Source organism: Rousettus aegyptiacus, unplaced genomic scaffold, assembly GCF_014176215.1.
Source record: "Rousettus aegyptiacus isolate mRouAeg1 unplaced genomic scaffold, mRouAeg1.p scaffold_m13_p_2, whole genome shotgun sequence".
NCBI classification, from domain to species: Eukaryota; Metazoa; Chordata; class Mammalia; order Chiroptera; family Pteropodidae; genus Rousettus; species Rousettus aegyptiacus.
Genome location: NW_023416295.1, coordinates 100204231 through 100218051, shown reverse-complemented (window position 1 = coordinate 100218051; position 13821 = coordinate 100204231). Strand labels below are relative to the sequence as shown.

Genomic DNA, 13821 nt, shown 5'->3' with positions numbered 1-13821 from the left:
TAATAATAGTGTATGTCTCATTGTGCTGCTGAAGAAAGGAGTTAGATGAGTTAATTCCCGGAAAGAGTCTAGGACAGTGTCAAACAGAAAAAAAGTATGATTATTGTTAAATCGTGTGTGTATGTATATGTGTGTGTTTCTCTTCACATTTTTCTAAGGATGAATACAATATTGATAACCACTTTATTATTATTATTTTTTTAAATCTCACACATGAACATTTACCGTACTTGATTCTTTCACAGCTGCAACTAGTATGATGTGGTTACGAAGACTCCGTATCTTCAGCTTTTCAGTCCCACTGATCTGGTCTGAGTAATAAAATCTTGCTCAAACCATGATTCTGTGATCAAACTGCTGTTTAGTGCTGCAGCAGTGATTACGGTCACTCAAAAAGATTGTTAAATATATTATGCTAGGGCTTGTCAAAGAGGGTAGAGATGACCACTAAATTAGAAGTCCTCACACCCTGGGTACCAGTCTAGAATTGCAGAAATCAGTGTCTGGTCACATAGCCTTCAGTGGCCCTTAGGTGATAGACTAATATACATATTTATTTCCAAATCAGTAAAGTGGAAGGGCTCCTTCTGACACTAGGAAGACACAGTCAGGAATGAGGCAATAAGCAGAAAAAAATAAGCTTGGGGTTTTTCCTTTGAATTTTAAAGTCAGAGAGTTTCCTATGTAAGCAATGTTATTTATGTATTTATTTTTTACTAATCTTACTGAAGCCTACCTCATCTGATGCATCCAACTTTAGAAAACCAAAATGACTATTCGTAGTATACTTCTGTAAAAGAAATATACACATATACATTCATAAGATATTGGGGGTGGACGATCTATTTCTAACCCTTACGACTTCTATAACTACACAACAGATAAGTTGTGTTACTGCCTCAGCAACTGCTGCCTATACCTAGTATATCTGCATCTGTATGAAAGAGACAGACATGTACATTTCACATCTCAACTCTCCAGTACAGTTCCCAAGTCAGAGAAGTAGCAATGCTGTGTAATGACAACAGCAGAGAGATGTCTGGTCATTGATATGCAAATGACAATAGCAGGCATTCTGCTGTGTTTAAGGAATCCCATGACTGGTATGACCACAAGCAGGTTTTTAAAGAGAAACAAGGCTATTTTGTCCATTATAAAAAGGACTGTCTTACCCCAGTGAGTGGCACACTCAGGCCTATTTACATTTCAACAGACAACCAACAATAAATCAATACAAATACTCCTCAAACCCATTTTCTTTTCCTAGAACAATAGCTGTTCAAAATCAAGGGAGTAAAACAAGAATCAAGCAGAAATAATTTTAAAAGTTCCAATATTTGGTCAATCCTATGTATGCTAAATCATTCATAAGTAAATGGCTTCAAAGCCCTGAAGTAAAAAGAAATCTCATTTTGCAGTCCTAGAAATTGAGGTCCAACTCTGAATAATAACAATAATAGCAAGTAACTATATGTATCACATAATACATTTATAAGTATTTACTATGTGATGGAAAATACTGTATGAAAGTTCTCATTATTGAGATTAGTACATTACATGCATTATATCATTTAATCCTCACAATGACCCCATGAGATATATAACATAATAATTCTAATGTTAAAGGTAAACCGAGGCTTAAAGAATTTCAATAATTTTCCCAAGACCAGAAACCCAGTATGCGAAAGATCCAGGTTTCTAATTCAGGATTTCTATCTACATTGAAATGGAGCTCTTAACTCTCACCCGCTTATCCTCTTTACAGTGATTTAGTGATGGCAATGGGATTACATCTAGTAAAATATCCTGGAGACTCAGGATATTTTGCCCAAGTTGGACCAAAGATTTTTTAAAAAAGAAAAGAAAGAAAAACTCTAGTCTGATATATAGGAATACTATTAACTTTAATTTAAAAGTCACTGTGAATGATCAGGCTGTCCTTAATAAATTCTACCATTTATTCACTTTTAATCCAACAAATTTTTATTGAGCAGTTAATAAGTATGAGATATGTGCCAGAACCTGGGGCTAGAGCAGTGGATCAGATAGACATAAGCCCGACTTCAATTAACTTACAGCCTCTGAGAGAAAGAGACATTTTTAAAAAATTATCTTTCGTATCAGTTATGACAAGTATGCAGAAGGAAAACAGATTAAATGTAAAGAAAACATCTTAAAGGAAGACCCAACCTTGTTTGGGTAAGTCAGAAAAAACTTCTCTGAGAAGGTAGTATTTAAGAGGCTTGGAGATGGGGTAAAAGTTATCCACATATAAGATCAGTGTGGAGAAGGAGGGATACTTTAAGCTGTCTGCAAGTCAAATTAAACCCAATGCAAGTTTGCTCAATACGCTAAAAAGTATTTATTGGAACAGCCTCAAGCATAGTTTGATCAAGGCTGTCTGGCTTTGTTTCTCTCAGATTCTAACTGCCCTGCCAAATTTTGTGTCTTGGTTTCAGTCTCTTGTTTTCTATCATGATAAAGTATACCAACAACAACCAGAGTTTTTGTTTACATTCATGGAGAGAAAGAGAGTTCCCTCTTTATGCTGATTAGGCTGCCACAAACGAATTCTTCTAACCAGTGGATACCTCTTGGTTAACTTAGATCTTGGTTACCTGAACCTATCTTTTGGTAAGGAGAATGAGATTTGTGTTCCCTTGGACCTTAGAGTGTATCTGTTCCATTAAATTATATGGCTGCTAAGTATAAATAAGATATACATGGAGAAAGCAACCACAATTTCTATACTAGGCAGAAAGCTATTCTAATCAGAGATAGAAACATGTGTAAAGAACCTTAGGTGATTAGACTAAATATTTGAGAATCCGATATAAGTCAAGTGTGAAAAACAGAAAACAGATGCGTAAGACAAAGTTCCACGGTCAGGGACAGGCCAGATCACACAGGGGCCTGAAGACCATATTAAAAATTATGGACATTTTTCTAAGGTTAACAAAGAGTTTCTGTTATACGTCATGATCAAATTTATATATTGAAAACATTCATGTATAGAAGAAAAAATTCATCAAATATATATATGCATATATTTTATATATACAGACTATCTCCAAAAAATATACAGTAAACTAGTAAATGTCACTGCTCATAGGAAGAGATCCTTGGGGACTCGAGGTCTTACTTAATAGAAACTTTTCATTGCATGCACTGTGAACTTAACTTCTTTTTTGAACCTATGTTCATACATTGCTTTTAAACTTAAAAAAAAACAGTAAATTAATTGTTTTAAGTTAATATTCCATCTAATGTATGTAGAGAAAAATTAAAGATGGGAAAGAGTACAAGGAGACAAGTGAAGAGGCTTCTGCAACTGGCCAGGCAGGAGATGTTGGTCACTTGGCTTCTGAAGGTACAGAAACAGGATTTGAGCCCCGTCACCTAAAACTGAGGCTCCTGGCCTTCTCCACCACTGCAGCTCAGCCTGGTATTCCTCTCAAAAGCACAGAGAGCTGGGGTAGAGCGAAAGGGCTGTAGAGACAAAGTTATTTCCGAGCATGAGATGAAATAGGGGGAGAATGTCTGAAAAAAAGCCACACCCCGAGGGATGATTATAGGAGTATGATGGGGGCCTAGGGAAAGAAAACAAGTTTTTATTTGTGTAAAGGTGCAAACTTATTTGATTTACCTGAGCTACTGGTATCCTCAGCTGTAAATTTATGCAAATATAACACCTCAGAAAATGAGGCTCTGTATCTGAGTTGAACTCTCAAGATCCCAGATTGTGGACTGAAGCCTTGAAATCTCTCTAACAGGGAGTGTACACCCAGCGAGAAAATGGGAAGCTGCAATCTACTCTCACTCTGCTGCCTGACTCCAAGTCCACGTTGAATAAAGTTGAACTGAATGATATGCAATGTGTTCACACTGCTGGGACGAGTAAATAAAGAAATAATTACCAAAAGAATGAATGAATGCTAATGGCAATTTTAGCTATAATTATATACCCTTAGCAAAATATAAATTGAATTTTGGGAGAACACACTCAGTCCATTGCAACAGAGAACTATGTTTATATATCATGCTTCTATGTCACTGTGTTTAACCCTCCCCATCTCACAATTCACCTCCTCCATAAAATTCTGTTCTTATCCCTCAAATTGATGCAATCATGTCTTTCAAACAGTTTATCATTTCGTGATACTTCTTTTATCTCATTTATGGGTACACTACAGCTTAGTGCTAATGAGCAAGCCTTCTTGAAATTGGGTTTAAGATTTTGATCTACCACTTCCTACCTTTACTAGGTGTGTGACCTTGAGCAATTCCTTTAACCTTTCTGTGAATCCATTTCTTCATCCACAAAATGAAGATAGTCATGTCGTATAAGTCATAGTGCTGTGAGCCATAAATGGGTTAATATATATCTATATTTATATATATTCCTGTGTATATATATTTTATATTGTGTATAAATTTATATGTATGTGTGTATATATATTTATAAAATGTGCACATATCACTTTGAGACACAGTCTCACCTCTGTATAGGAATTTGTTATTATTGCTATTGTAATGTGCATAATAGTAATTGGTATATTTGTCATATATTTTGTTTATATTATACATGCTTCAAATGATTTGTCTGACTTAGGTTCTTTTTGCAACATTTGTCGTCTATTGTTGACTAATAGCTGACTACAAACTACCTCAAAATTTATCAGTTTAAAATAACAAGCATTATCTATGGCCCTACTACCCTGAACAAGCCCAATCCCGTCTGATTTTGGAAGCTAAACAGGGTCGGGCCTGGTTAGTACTTGGATGGGAGACCACCTAGGAAGACCAGGTGCTGTAGGTGTAAAAAATAAAAAAGTAAGAGATTGTAAACTGACAAGGTTTTTGCAATCTGTGAGGTCAACCAAGGGTTGTCTCATCTAAAAAAATAAAATAAAATAACAAGCACTTATTACCTCAGTTTTTGTGGGTCAGAAATCTGTGCATGGCTCAGAGTCTCTTGAGAGGCTGCAACAGAGATGTCAGCCAGGGCTGAAGTCATCTTAAGGCTTGATTAGGGAAGGATCCACTTCCGAGCTCACCCATGTGACTATTGGCAGCCTCAGGTCTGTGAGATATTGTATGGAGACATCAATTTTCTGCTACGTGAGCTTCTCCATTGGTCAGCTATCAACATGGCAGCCAGCTTCCTCAGAGCAAAGAACATCTTCAGAGAGAACAAAACAGAAGTCATAGTTTTTTTGTAACCTAATCTCAGAAGTGATAACCTATCACTTCTGCTATATTCCACTGGTTAGAAGTGAGTTAATATGTCTGGTCTACACTCAAGAGAAAGGGGCTACACAAAGGCATGAGGACTATGAGGTGGCAGTCACTGGAATTCATATTATAGGTTGCCTTACACATGTCGTAAGAAATCAGAAAAGGTGCAATTATTAAATGTGTTATCCTCACTGATAACCCTGGTAATTCTGAAATCCATCTATCTAATGGACTGAGGAAGGGACCTGTACAGGTAAATTATGTCTAAGAGAAACACTCATTCATTTGTTTATTCATTTAATAAACACTGGCTGATCACCAGTTTTATATCAGACACTGTGTGAAAAATTAGGTATTATAAGATTTAAAAAAAAATTAATTTTAAAGCTGGATAGGATCTGACCCAACTCTCTCATTTAACAAATAAGGAATTTGAGGCCCACAGCAGACTATTTGTCCCAAGTCATATAGTAGGATTACTGATGCCAGGACACTATCTCCTGATTTGGGGTTTTTATTCCTCTCATAGAAGTTTTGGGGTCCCTGCCACATTGTCCTGTACAACCAATCCCCCTTCTTCTATCTCTATGAATTAAATCATAAAGAAGAATGGAACCAATGGAACATCCATTCTTTTTAAATGCTTGTAGTTTTATTAAATTCAGTCATTTATATTAGGACATCCTTTAAATAAAAACAAAGTATAATCTTTGCAATTTCTACATTCATAACATATTTTCATTGACTCCATTTTTTCCATATTCCTTGTTGTTCTTTTTAGAGATATGTCATTGAAACTTCAACATATCACCTGACAGATATCACGAGTTAACTTCAAAGAGAGGAACAAGCTCTATTCTGCTACAGACACAAACACTCCCTCCAAGGTGTGTAGCCCCCAAACTATCCAAGCTATAATTCTCTCCTTTTGCTTCCCTGTTAAGGCTGATATTTCTTTGATGCCTTTTATTCTTCCTTTTGACCAGAAAGTAATGCTTGCAATGCTTCAGACATGCCACTTCCCCTTCCTAGAAAAATAAAGTGACCCCCACCCTAGTCATATCTGGGAATGGAATGCACTTCGAGAAGCAAACACAAGAATTTCATGCGCTATAAATAGACTCCATCAATTCAAGGAGCAGGTGTTGATACTAAAACATTGACAGGTAATTATCAAAAGTACCTTAGAAAAGCAAGTTTCTGCGGACAATAGTTACAATATATTATTATTGTTATTGTTGTGAGCTTCTGTGATGTTCTTCATTTGCGATTCCTGTAATTTTGTCTCCTTTGATAAATATACCGTCTGGTTTTTATTAAGGTGTCAATGCATTAGACAAAAGGCCTACTGAGTATGACAAAACCCATGGTCACCTGACAAAAGAAAACAGAACTTTATACTTATAAGCCAAAACACAATTGTTCTGGCAGGATGGAAATGTACACGTACAGAACCACATGAACACACACATATACATTGTTCGTCACAGTCCTATAGACTGTGTTAGGAATCTTTCAGCCAAGTTAAAGTGGAATATGTCAGGTTTGACAGTTCCAAACCATGCATAACTGAAACTTTCCATGCCTACTGACATTTTTTACATCTGTTTTCTTATGATCTTGCTGAATCAATCCCTAGACTGACCTGAAAAGAGTAAAAATCTCTATCCTTTAAAAATTCTTGGTCCCCTTGCTCTAATTGGAGATCCTGAGCTATGCTTGGTGTGCCTCAAGGCATTATTTATTACTAGACTGTCTGTCTCAATGGTTGAGCATCTACTTTTCAAAACCTTCCCAGCTCCTATGGGGTAGGGAGGGGCGAGTAAAGTCAGTCAGTAGGGATACCAGGTGTACATGCCATAGGAGCAAACCAGACCTACACCAGGTGTTTAGGTATGCATTTCACTAGGCTCTTAAGAAGTCAATTCACTAGCAAACTCATGAATACATAAGAAAAAACTGATGGTTGCCAGGTGGGAGGGTGGTTGGGGGCTGGGTAAAAAGGTTAAGGGATTAAAAAGTACAAAGAGGCAGCTACAAAATAGTCATGCAGATGTAAAGTACAGCATAGGAAATATTGTTAATAATATTGTAATAACTATGTAGGGTGTCTGGGGGTACTAAACATATCAGGGGAATCACTTTGTAAGTTATATAAATGTCTAACACCTGAAACTAATATGACATTGAATGTCAAGTGTAATTCAAAATAAGCATTGTTTTTAAAGTCAATTCACTAAGATATGTATATTTTTTATCAATCTAGTATTCTGGGCCAGTGACGCAACCTTGAAGAATTGTCAAGACTAATAATCTTTCACAATAATACCCTCAACAAAGAAGAGGAAATAGGATTTCCTCAGAACTCAGAGCTGAATGATTATAAATAACAAAAATAATAATAACAATTCAAAAAACACTTCACATTAGAAGGAAAGATAAATGTAAATCAACTCCTCCCACTCTTAACATTAAAAAAAAAAAAACCTGTGTCTATGTGTCCCAGAAGAAAAAGAAACTTTTAAAAGTAAAGCTCAGATTTTAAAATACAACCAGAGCATTCATTTGAAAAGGTAATTAGGAGAGGTTATTTTCTTTTTGTTAGAAATCAAAGGTATGTGTACTCTGGGTAAAGATTTTGCTATTACACCATAAATAGCCATGGAGTATGAAATATGCTGTTCATATTATGTAGCACTTTGACACCTAGTTGGTCCTAAGAGAAAACATAAAAGTGGAGAGCAGATTTTTAAAGGAAGCTGTTTTTTCCCTTATGCAATCTCCGTTCCCATCCCTATGTACTCACTCAATGTTATATATATATATATATATATATATATATATATATATATATATATACATAAAACTAGTAATTTTATCTGTTTTAATAGTTGAACTTTATTTCTGTTCATTCACACATTCATTCATTCACTCAGCAAGCTTTCCCAGAGCTTCCTTTTTAGCTAGGCATTGTAATAGGAAGGAAAAGATGAGTAAGTTATTCATAGCCCCTACCCAGGGGAGTTCACTTCTTAATGAGAGGGACACGTACACAGACAAATAATTATGCTCGAATGTTACGTAAATATGCAGCACTATTGGAGTCCAAAATGATGAGTAGCTAACACTGGGGGACTTGAAACGGTCTTTACAGAGGTGGTGACATTTAAGCTGAGTCTTAAAATATGAGTTAGCTAGGTAGCTAGGTGGGAGCTTCACACATATTTCAGAGAGGATGAGGAACTTGCTTTGATCAAAGCAAAGTATACATGAGATGATGGAGGAGATGCTAGGAGGTAAGAAAAAGTAGGGGCCAGCCTTTAATTGAGTCATATGTCATGATGAAGTATTTGAACCTTACCCCACATGCAATAAAAATCCACCAGAGATTCTTAATAAGAAAAGATTTCATTTTTATTCAAATAATTCCGGTGATATCACAGAGTACAGATGAGAAGGCCAAGTTAGAATCAGTATTTTACATGACTACACAAGCTGCCCCAATTAAAGTCAAGCCTTGTTTCTGCACAAGCTGGATCTCATATATCACATCTCTGTTTTTTGTAATCTCTACCTCATTCACCTTTATTTATCTGCTGCTAATCATTTATTCAAACAATCATTTCACCATTCAACAAATATTTATTGAGCCCTTACTAAAATGGCTGTCACTGTGAAGGGACCAGAAATTAGCAGCACGTAAGGGCAGTGTCTGAATGCCGACAAAGCTTACAGTCTAGCACAGCAGAGAGATTTGTCTAAATACAAGCAGCTGCAATGGTGTGTAAGGGGCAAGCTGATGGGAAACTGTGGGGGGTTTCCCTGAGGAAGTGATGGTTAGCTTGTGACCTGAAGAATGAGTAAGATTTAGTCAAAGTACGTGTGCTGAAAGTAGGAGGGGGAAAAGGCAGACGCATTGCCCAGCAAATGGGAAATAACCAAAGGCAAGAGAAAGCAGATGCCTTAGAGGAAGTGAAAGGCATGCCGCATGCCTAGAGAGTTAACAAGCTGGAGACAGACTGGAGTTAGAGCCTGCAGGGCTGTCCTAACTGTGTGCATTACTCCAGAGGCTAAGCTGTGCTGCAGAAATAAAATCCTAAAGCTCAGTGACTTAACTGACAAAGTTTTTTTTCTTTGTCAGGTTAACTCTCATGCAGGTCAGATGACATTTCAAGGTAGTTCTTCTCCTTGGGGTAACTCAGACACCCCGGATCCCATCATTTTTTCATGCTGCCATCTCAGCATGTGGCTTTCAGAGTCACTACAACAGATGAAGAGAGTATTTGTCAGTTTCACACTAGCCCTTAAATGCTTTGGCCCAAAGGAGACACACTCTTCTGCTGCTATCCAGAACTAGTCACAAAGCCCAACTAGTTGTGAAAGAATCTAGACAACTTAGGAAGCACGTGGACCATTCGGTGATTTCCAGTATCTCTACCAAGGATTAGTAGGCTTTATCCACTAAAAGTTTACAAGCAAAGGACTGCTAGGATCAAGTTTACTTTGTAGAAATTACCCTAGCCATATTGTAGAGAATGAAACAGGACAAAAAGACCAGTTCAGAGATTTTCCAGAAGTTCAAGAGCATATGATGGCTTAGAATATGGTAATACGAGTGTACAGTTTAATAAATACCTGAATCCATAAAATTGATAAGAATCTCAACAGGATATTGATTTAAACTGGTACTTGTAACAAAGAAAAATTTTCTTAAGAATAACAATAACAGAATGTGAAAGATATTAACTGAATTTACCTGATAGTTTAACAGATTATAAAAAAAAAAAAAATGGTTGAGTTTTCCTCCCATAGTTGGGGGGGGGGGCAGGAGATGCTTGTGACCTGAAGGATGAGTTTCTTTGGTCTGATTCCACGTAATGGTGAAACAGAATAGGAATACCTAATAATATCTGACCAAGTACCTTGAAGCTGAAGCTAATTCTGAGATCAAGGAAGGATGCAGAGCAGAGATTCAGATGGGAAAAAAAAAGGATACATGATTTTTCAGAACCAGGCAGGTAGGTCAGAAGCCAGAGCATGAAAGAAGAGAGCAAAAGGATGGGCAAATGGCCACAGAAAATAGTGAGTAAAACCAAAAAGTAGAAACTTCAAAATGTTTTTTATGCTTTCAATAACCTGGAACCTTGGAGGCATAACTGCAATTGTAGAGCTAGAAGTAGGAGGAACAATAAAAGTGCCTCTAAGTCACTTCTCCATCAGTCATCCCCTGATCATGTCCAAGGCAACACTTTTTTTCTTTTTTTAAATTTCAGCCTGGTTGAGGTATAACACTTTATTTACACATAGTTTCCACTCTACTCCATCTCAATAAAATAAGCCACCATCCACTGAAGTCCTCCAGCAATGAACCCTTCTTGATTCTTCTTTTCCTCACATACCACCTCTCCATGTCTAATCTAGCAGTATGTCCTTTGACTCTGTTCTGAAATATGGTCTTATCCATCTATTTCTTTTCATCTCCAATGCAGTCCAAACTATACCATCTCTTATTTAGACTACAGCAATAACTTCTTAACTGGCTCTCATCTTTTGCTCAGCCTCCTAAATTATATTCTCACAACAGCCAGAATGATCCTTGTGAAAAATAAATATAATCATATTCCTCCCTTCCAGTGACTTCTAGTGCCATTTATAATAAAACCATGGCATATAATGTCAATATTTGGACTGTGCCTTCCTTTCTGATCACATCTCAACTCTTCTTATCAATTACTCTGGCCTTCTTCTTGTTCCCCAGGCATGCCAAACTTCTCTGGAATCTATCACACTATCCCTTTCCTCTTTTTGGAATCTCTTATCAGTCTTTAAACAATTGTCTGCTTCTTGTCATATAGGCCTCAGATTAAATATCACTCCCTTAGCTCACTGCTGAATATCTGATCTATAACAGCTACTCACCATGAAAGAGTGAATCTATTTTGATGTTCCGATTATATTTTTCCTCTCAATTCTTTCTTTTCTCCATGATTTACTTTTGTGGTGGTGTTATTGCATTGTCATCAAAGTTTATTTTCTTTATTCTCGTAGTAGATTACTCCCCCATGAAATACATGACTTAAATTGCCTTGAATATCGCAGTGCATAGAATGGATTTTAGTGCACAGTAGGCACTTTATTCTCATTTGGTGAATAAATAAATGTACAAATGAGTGAATTACCTTTCTTTACTGTGTCTATAATCTCTCCTTCTTGACTTTTTTTTCCCATTAGCCTAAAACCTTGTTCAAGCCTCTTGTATATTTTAAAAGAAAAATTCTCCCTTGAACTCCTCTAGCTTTTCTCCACCCTTTCTCCTTCCTTATTTATACTAACTTTTTAAAAGTATATTCTACAATTACTGCATATCCTTCTCTAGCTTCTGACCCTCCATGCCTTGAGAACTGTTCCAACCCAGGAGACAAAGGCCTTCCAGTTGTCAAATCAAATGGCCATTTTCAGACCTGGCCTGAGTGCTCCTCACTGTTATATCTGACAGTGCCTCTCCTGCCTCCGTTCTTGACCCTTACCTGTCCCTTCTTTATCCTGTACCTCTCTGATTATTCCCTGTTCTCAGAACAATTCCCTTCATTTCTCCACACTATCTTCATACTTCTTCTTTCAATCTTCTACATCTGTTCCTCATCAACTGGCTTTTGTACATCCCTCCCACTCCCACTGAATATTGGTATGCCCAGATCACTTCAAAGTTCTGTCTTTCTCTCTCCACTTAGCTGATTTCATCTCCTCCTGGTACTTCAAATGTCCCCTAAAAACAAATTTTTAAAACAATCTACACCTTCAGTCTAGAACTCCCCACCCCAATGTACGTACTTGTATATCTCACAATCACTTCAAACTCAGTATGTCCAAATCTGTAAGGTACTTATTGGTTCTCCTACTTTATAATAAGGAAACTGAGACTCAGAGGTTAGACAGCTTACCTAAGAGCATTTAGCTAGGGAATGATAGAGCTGGAATTTAAATATAATTCTCCAGAACAGCAAAGCCCATATTGTTCCACATCCCTTTGTCATTGTGTTACAATAAAAAAAAAAAAAGAAAAGAAAAGAAAAAAAACCTAAAAACAGCCAAGACGTATTTCCAGAGAGTAGTTAGAATAGCCAAAAAATTAAATTTTATGCTGCAATAGAAAAAAATGCCTAATGAGAAAATGTTCATGACATATATATTTTTTTTAAGTGAGCCATAAAACTACATATAGTTAAATCTTAATCTTGTTCTTAACATTATGACCAAAATAAAGACTGGGGGGAAAAAATCAATTGCTATCTTCATGCAGTGGCATGATTATGGTTTGAATACTTCTCTCTCTTTCTTGCTCACTCTCTCTCTCTCTCTTTCTTGCCCTCGTGCTCGCTCTCTCTCTCTCTTTCTCTCTCTCTCTCTCTCTTTTTTCTCTGCCAGCATGCATTTCTGCTCTCCACTAGTACCCTCAATTTCTTTTGGGAAAATAACCTCTTCCTCATGTGTGTATCTTGATGGAATAATAATTAAGTTTCCTTACTACTCATTAAGGAAGCTGAAGAGGGTCTTTAATGGTTCCTTGGCCAGATCTTTCACTCACCAGCTCAGTATAAGCCAAGAAACTTGCATGCATCCTAAAATGGGCTAATGAGATATTTTAGCTGAGTTACATCAGGACAGAAAAATGTCAGATTCCATTCAATCTCATAGTGGCACTTGAACTAAGCAATCAAGTTCTTCCTATATTAATGCCGAGAGCTGCCCTTCTTACTGTCCTATTTCTAAACTGGCTCTCTGGCCTCCTGTCCATTCTGGAAGCTTCTCACATCTTTTTAATAAATTTTATTTTCTTGGCGAAATTAGGTCTTGTTAGTTTCTGCTACTTATAAGCAAAAAATCCTAACTGATGAATGTCTGTATTTTCTATTTTCTACAATAAACACATTTTGTCTTTATATTCAAAATTAAAGAGATAAATGAAAACTAAAAATCTAATAATAGTAAAAACAATAAAAGATATCAGTCTGAAACATGCTTGACTACAAGAAACTTGGGCTCATTGTGAGATTTGACCTCTACTACTCCATCATTATATCTAGTAAATCATCCGTGTTGCCATTTCATAGTGACAGTAGATCAATAGTATTACTTTCCTATACAAACAGAAAATATTTTAATTTACATGTTTAATAAGTTTTTGGTCAATAAGAACCTACCAAAGCAAGCCTTGGCTTATACTGGAAAAACAATAGATTTGTTTCTTTTTTTCATTTGACACATTTATTAAATGTTTCCTCTGTGTCATCAGTGGGTATACAAAAATTAATATTGAGGCAAATGCACAGTTGATAAAGTGCAATAAAATGTGCTAAGTGCTATAGATATTTTGTTCATATCTATAGAGATATGAACTAAATGTTGGGGAATCTAGAAAAGCAAAGATTTGAGTTGCCAGTTAATAGGTACAAAATGCTAGAAAGAAAATAACAAAGGTCCATCACTTACAGTTTTAGTTAAAAAGTATGCTATTGCCAACTGCAAGCACAGTTGCAAAGAGAAAGATCACTTCAATTGTAGATATGTAAAACGCGCTATTAT

At 36.4% G+C, this 13821-nt stretch overlaps 1 long non-coding RNA gene and 1 pseudogene across 2 annotated transcripts in view; one reads left to right on the top strand and one right to left on the bottom strand.

The window, feature by feature from the left end:
* LOC107518654 overlaps window positions 1-13821 on the bottom strand; it is a 67522-nt gene that overhangs the window by 27613 nt on the left and 26088 nt on the right. For both annotated transcript variants that reach the window (XR_001598930.2, XR_001598929.2), the window contains exon 2: window positions 4932-5182. This is a non-coding gene — a long non-coding RNA (uncharacterized LOC107518654). The remainder of the gene's footprint in view (window positions 1-4931; window positions 5183-13821) is intronic.
* Window positions 4701-4819, top strand: LOC118614329 (annotated as a pseudogene).